This window comes from Helianthus annuus, chromosome 4 (assembly GCF_002127325.2).
Source record: "Helianthus annuus cultivar XRQ/B chromosome 4, HanXRQr2.0-SUNRISE, whole genome shotgun sequence".
NCBI lineage: Eukaryota > Viridiplantae > Streptophyta > Magnoliopsida > Asterales > Asteraceae > Helianthus > Helianthus annuus.
This window is the reverse complement of record NC_035436.2, coordinates 91,020,665-91,028,253: the sequence shown is the minus strand read 5'-3', so window position 1 is coordinate 91,028,253 and position 7,589 is coordinate 91,020,665.

Genomic DNA, 7,589 nt, shown 5'->3' with positions numbered 1-7,589 from the left:
CAGGTTTACACACAATAGGGCAGAACCATTCTCACGCTCGTTAAGCCTCACTGGACTTACATGCACCTTACGTTATTATTATGTGTGCACCCATAATAATAAAGCAATTTGCATGCTTATCTCAGTGCCTCTTAACTTGTGCTAGAAGTTTCCCCCCGCATTCAAATAGCAAAGCAGTGGGTACCACAGGATTATGATTCACATAAGTCGAAGAGTAGTGTTACACTATCAAATCACCATAACGTCTAGTATGTCGTTTCATGTAAGTTGTGAGTGTGTGACTGCTAAACAAGTAATGCATAAAGTAACAGAAGACGAACCTTGCAATCTGGAGCTGAGTGTCATGGTCGATTTTCGAAGTTGTTCGGTTATAGTCTGGTTTTATAAAAACGTTTTAAAACCAAGTTCATTATAACCAGTGGCTCTGATAACAACGAGCCACCAATTACATTGAACCCATACATGTTTCAAAATAAAGTTCTCGATTATTAACAAAAATACCATCAACAAGTTTAAGTGAAAACCAAAGTGTTCAGCGGAAGCAAAGTTAAACAAAGTTAAACAGTTTCAAACCAATAAATAGTATCAAGAAATCAATAACATAGATCCCTCCAGTCGACCCATGACCACTCCAGCTACTCCAGACAACAAGTTCCAATGCAAGACATCTAACGACCTACAAGCATGCAAACAAGTGTGTCAGACAACGCTGGTGAGTTCAAAGTTTTGTTAACGAGTTTAGTTACCAGATATGTGTATAAAATAGTTCAACGATTTGTTTTGATGTTGTTATTAACTCGATTACCGTAAGTGGCTACAAAATGTATTTGCCCAACCCCAATGTCTCTATCAAAACATTGGTCATGCTTTAAGGAAATTAGTTCACGCCCGTCCTCCCCGGTACGGTGTGAGGGTGCCAAACCTAATAGCGCTATCAACTAATAACCTCGTTACCTCCCCGGCAACTATCGGTAGATGTAAGGGGTCTTATATGATAGAAATGAGTAATAACAAACATCCCATTAACCTGGCATTCCTCCCCAGAACGTTATCCGATATCCCTCCCCGGGATGCATGCTTGGAAAAAGAGCAGGGAACTCACCTTTGGTTTGCTTGGTAAGATTAAAGTATGTATTCCTAGTTGGTCAATTAATTCCTAACGTCATTACCAACATTAATCAGATTCATATGCACATAATTCACGCATCCCATGCACAATTTTTTCACGTACACCGTGTTTACATATCACTTATTTATTGAACGTGTAGCATGCAGTTTGAGTCATACATTCAAGCTAGCAATTCAATACCCAAAGGTAATCATCTAACACATATCCGATTCATAAACAGGTTCGCATCTACACACACATATGACACTTTTACCCTCACCCACAAGTATATGTACAATTACCAAATTAATATCCTATATGAACTCAGTAGGGTCCAAGATAGTTTTTACGCTCCCCAATACTGGATCGGCCCAAAGTCATAAAAAGGGATTGGCCCGGAATCTACTTTATTCACAACAATCAAGTCAAATAAACTTTAACCCGATGCTCACTGATAAGCCCAATTGAAGCACACTAGAATTTGCGGCCCAACCTAAACAAATTCGTTACACCTGTTATGTAGCCCGCTATCATGCCCAACACTTTTCTCCTACCCGAAACCACTACAGCCCAACCCACTGCATTACCGGCCCACAACCCTTTTTCCCAATACTGTTTCACATGCGGCCCAACAGAACAGGCCCAAATCTGTTGTGGTGTTAAACCCAGCTTAAGTGAATTAATCCCTATGTAACTTATTCGTTTAGCCCATAATACTTGTGAAAATTCCGAATACAGTTACCAAGAATCATAGTCATATGTTCATCATACATTGTGTTATCTATAATCAGGCATTAATATCATTGTAACACCTTGGAAATTCATGTCCAATAATATATCGGCACGTGTCATAGACTTTAAACGTGTAAAGGATTGATTTAGAGGGACTAAAGTTGACAAACAAAGAATCTACGTGTGTAAAAGGATTCAAAGTGTCAACAATGAATAAATATATCTTTCAATAACCCTGCATGATGTTTATACCCTTAAACGAATAAGTCATGGATCATACGAAGCTAACTGTGAAAGAAAGTGAGGAATTATAAACTACAGGGGCTAAATGTGTCAATATGTTCAAAGTATACCCCTGAGTGACCTTTTAGCGAACCCGAAGCTTTGTAATGATTAATTATACTCATGAGAATGTGTGATAAAAATTTCACAAGGTTTCGATAAAGTATGAGAAAGTTATGACAATATTCGTATACGAGGGGTTAAAAGCGTCAACGTTGAAATTTAAGACTTTTCGGTGATCGTATGAATAACCGGGGACTTAACAAAGTTGGTTTATGACTTGGGGTCCTTAAAAGTCAAGTTTGGGGGTTAAAAGTGCAAGAAACCATGTAAAAATCAAGTTAGAAGGACCAGGGACCAAAACTGCAAATAGTTGAAACATGTGCAACCTGACCCAACCTTCACACGGGCCGCGTAAGACCCCTGCCTTGGCTTACGCGGGCCGCCTAAGGTGCCCAACATCAGAAAAACGTGCCAGCTGCCAGTTCAGCCTGTTTAACCGACTTAGGGAGCTTGATTTTGATTCTATGGGCTTGTTTGATGGTTTATTATGGCCTAGGGACACTTGTGATGATCCCATAACATCCATAGACCTTGTTGGAATGATCTTGTAGCTCTAAGAAACATATATAAAGGGACTAGTTCATGTGTTCATATGCACAATTTGCAACCAACTTCAAAGGGACAACTTCTGGAGCTTGCAAACACAAGGAGAAGAATTTAAAGTGTAGAAAAGATAGCAAGGACCTTAAGTAAGAGTTCTAATCCTTGTTTAGCTCTTTTAATTAGCTTATAAACCAAAAAGTCAAACCGTCGTAATTAAGATTTGACTTCATCATTAATCTTAATTTGTCCAGTCAAATTTCAATTTGAAAGTATCTATGAGTTGGTAATTATGTGGGCAATAAACCCTTTAAAGGGTATTCTCTGATTCCCACTCTAAGTAGGCCAATTGTCGGGTCAAACTTGATTATAAAAAGTCAACATGAAGCTTATTTTCAAATTAATGCATAATTAGCAATAAAGAAGCTATGCAACCCGTTTTATCATTAATATAACTTGGTAATTAATGTAAGAACATGTATAAACATGTTCAACCCGACAATTTTCAGTATAGGCTCGGTTCGGGACCGAAAGTCGCATAGTTTGACTTCTACTTTGACATTCAGTTCTGACCCGTTTGAGCAGGGTTTAGGACCAAATTACCTATAAGTATAACCCTCTGAGATTATACAACTTGGTTCATTAGTTACCCGATTCATATGCATGATTCCGTTAAATGCTTAAATGTTGACTATTATGCCCTTTTCACCTTAAAATGTGATTTTTGAAAAAGTGGAAGAATAGAAACCTTCACTACTGATTTATAAACTTGTCCCTAAAATTTGACATCAGGTTGAGGTCTAGATTAGGAGTTATGCTCATTAGCGTAAATGAGAAGCTTTTTAGTAATTAAACCGCAGAATTAGCGTATAGCCTATCTAAACCCAATTTTTGATATCAAACTTTTTACCCACTGATACAAAATAATATTTTGGGATTTTTGGAGATTTTTATTTATTTTTAGGCTGAGCATAACTTAGAATTCTAAGCTTGATTCGGTAATTGCCGGTTTTGCCCTTTTGGGCTATAAAATGAGTTTTACAAATCCTTTTAATACCAAACCTTTTTCTACTGATCTAATATGATAAATAAAATATTTTGAGCCTTCTGGAATAATAAAAACATCAGCTTTCCTATGGAAACCCGGAAATGGCTCCAAATCGCCTTTTTAAGCGTTTTTAAGCGTTTTTTTAACGCATAGTATGTATTAAAACCATTTTATAAATATAAGACTTGATACCTACTGATATTTCTAGTAAATATTTATATTCTAACAGTAAGCAAAAGTCTTAAACTCAGATTTCCAGTTTTGACCTTTTAAGCTTATGTGAAATTACCAAAATGCCCCTACGGTGCATAGTTTGGTTATAATTGATAAATTTCACATATGTATGATACCCTACTGTTATAACTTATTAAATTAAGTATTTTACTAATGATATCAGACCTGTAACTCAGGTTAATATTTAAACTCTGTTATAACCTTTAAAATTACCAAAATGCCCCTACGGGGCATAGTTTGAGTTTAAATTCATTTTGGGCATAATAGAAGATATCTTATTGATGTCACAACATATTTAAGGCATATTAGCTTAGGAAACTTGTATATGACTCATTTGGTTACTCGTTACGCATTTTTCGCGTTCGGATCGGCTTGTGTGACTAGTTTGCATATATTAGCCGAAACGGGTCAAACCATATCATTTTTGTCTCAAAATCCAGAATGTGTTTAATTTACCCATATTAAACAAGCATACAAGCTTTTCAGGTCAAAACCACATTCTAAACTGGTCTTCGCTTTATCATGCGTTTGAACCGTGTCTTCCTTTTGAAAACTAACCGGTCTAAGTCTAAGCTTAATTAAAGACCCGTTAGGATTCTAATAGGTTATTAAAAACCTTCGTTCCAGACTAGGAGCCCAGTAAAAGCTACATGCACTTGCTGTATTTGATTTATACTTTGCTCAGGTAAATACTCTTAACTTATTTTTCCTATACAGGCTTGGGATACGGTACTATAAAAGTACCGCTTGGTCGGGTGTGTGTAGTCATTTAAATCGGATTGTGATTAATGTATTTACATGACCCGTTTAATATGTATTATTTGGTGTATGGCCTTTGGGGATTAAATGACCATGTCCCGGATATCCTTGGCATCATTCAAAGAAATGGCCACGACCTAAGCACGGGGTGTAGGCGTACACCTGACAGCTGCATTATGTAAAAACTGGTAGCCCACTTAAAGGAATTAACCTTGTGGGTATTATACCTGTGGCATGTCAGTTAATCTAGACCGGCCCTACAAACCGGCCCTGATGGATGACAAATAAGTAAAACTGTATACAAGATTATTTTTGAATAATTGTCCCAAGTTATAAAAGATATTTTTGCCGAAGTGCATTCAAATCAATTTTCAAACTCTTTTCAAAATGAGTCAGTTAAGTTGTATTTACCAGTGTAAACTGACGTATTTTCCAAAAAGGCTAAGTGCAGGTACTATACGAAATAGGCTGGCTACTCCAGGCATCATTACTCAAGTCTCGCAAGCTTTAGATGTTAAAGTCTGTTGAACAATTTTCCTTTTTATTTTGATCCGCCTGTGGATCTGTTTCAACTATTTTGTGATACTTAATATTACAATTTATTCGGTTGAAATGAATCTATCTTTTGCTTCCGCTGTGCATTTATAATTTGTGTTGTTTGACTATGATGATATCAACTACGTCACGATACTCCCCACCGGGCCCACCGGTAATACGTGGAAATATCAGGGTGTGACAATCATGCAACCAATCAACTACCAATTATCTTGCATGGCCCCTAATTTCTTTCTAACCAATAACAAAAATTAGAACTCGTGTTCATTACACCAATCGGACCAAACAAGGACTTTATGTCATCAATTTCTTATTATTAAATCATATACCCACTCACAAATCTTCCTATTATAACATACTGATATTGACCATTAAGTAACATATAATCAAATAACCTATCAAGTATCGGCCATAATACAAAAAAATCAACCATCTGATTCAATCATGCAACTCATGTTATTTATCAGTATTATTATTGACATATATCATTGATTTATTAACCATTAATCAAGAAACAGTCCCACACATCATGTATAACACAATCAAAGCGAATATAACATCACTAACCGAAGTGTAAGAGATACACTAGCAGGCTTCGAGAAGGGGGGGGGGGGTTTCTCCTGTTGTCGTACGTAGATTTTAGAGAGAGATAGGGTAGGGTTTGTTTATTATGTGCAAGTTATGTGGACGTATCCTACAATTATACTCTAAAGATATACATATCAGGGACTTATCGGCTTCATTGTGGGCTTGTACTGGGCTGCGGATTATTATGTGTAGTAAATAGAAATATATTATGGGCTGGTGACTTGATGTGCGGGCTCAACATATAACTAATGCGATGACCGACCCAATTGTAATGTGTGTATGTTAAATATATAACTAATGTGATGACCGGCCCAAGAATATTTGGCCCAAATACATGAAATACCAAAGACGCCTAATAACAAGAGTTGCCCAATAACACACTCGAACATAATCCGACGCGTTTACGTTAAATAATTAATCATAGAAAAATGTGAAAGAGGAATAGCGAGGAATCAAGATTACAAAACTAACCTCGGAAGTTCGAGTTGTCACGGGGCATGAAGGCCCACATAGCAAAGTATGTGAACGATGTTTGACTTGTGCGAAAGTCAAGGTAGAACATCAGAAACCTTCTGCTTTGTGTCAGCAACCGGAAACACCCATATGGAAATGAGACAGATTGCCATGGATTTTGTCACTGGCCTACTTCAAACCAGAAACGGAGACGATATCACCTAGGTGATCGTTGATTGTCTCATGTAACCAGTACACTTTCTTGCAATCAAGGAAAATTGGCAAATCTTCGTATCCTGTGAGTAATTACCTGTGAAGGGTGGTTCTTTTAGGCACGGGGTGCCAACTCCTGTTACCTATGATTTTGATCTATACCTGATTTATGACAGGCAATACACAACACCCTTGGCTCACGTCTAGACATGAGCATTTGCTTATCACCATAGGGAAAACGGTTAGAGTAAACGAACCATCCTGACACTCAAAAACATGCTGCGAGCATGTGTGTGTTTGACTTTAGTAAAAATTGGAAGGACACTTGCCTTTGGTTTTAGTCCTTCTACAGCAGTTACCATTCTAGTATTCAGACAGCTCTGTTTGAGGCATTGCACGGACGATAATGCCAATCTCCTTGTCGGACTAAGGTGAGTGACAACCTAATCACAGGTCCCGGACTTGTACTCGAAACTCTTTGGAAGATTATTTAGATCGAAAATCGTTTGGCGGCAACGCGTGACTGCCAGGAAAGCTGGTAAGCTTAGGAAACACTGGGAGTTCGCTATGGACGAACGTGTCATGATTGAAAGCCTCACCCTGAGAGGGTGCGGCGCGCTTTGGAAAGCGTGGCAAGATGAATTTACGTTACGCCATTCAAAAATTCTGGAAAGAATCAGTGACATGGCCTACAAACTCGAGTTACCCGACGAATTGGGTAACGTACACAATGTCATTTATGTCTCGAATCTAAGACAGTGTTTGTCCGATGAAACACTCGTGATACCTATACTAGACAAGTTGCAGTTGTCGAGGAATCTATCGAAAACATGGACCAGGAAGTCAAGGTTCGTTAACATAGTCGAATTCTAATTGCGTGGGTTCGTTGAAACTCAAGACGTGGACTAGAGTTCACGTGGGAACACGGAGATCAGATGAAGCACAAGGACCACAACTGTTCAAAATGGCGAAACCCAAATTCTGATGAGACTAGTGAATTTCAGGACGAAATTC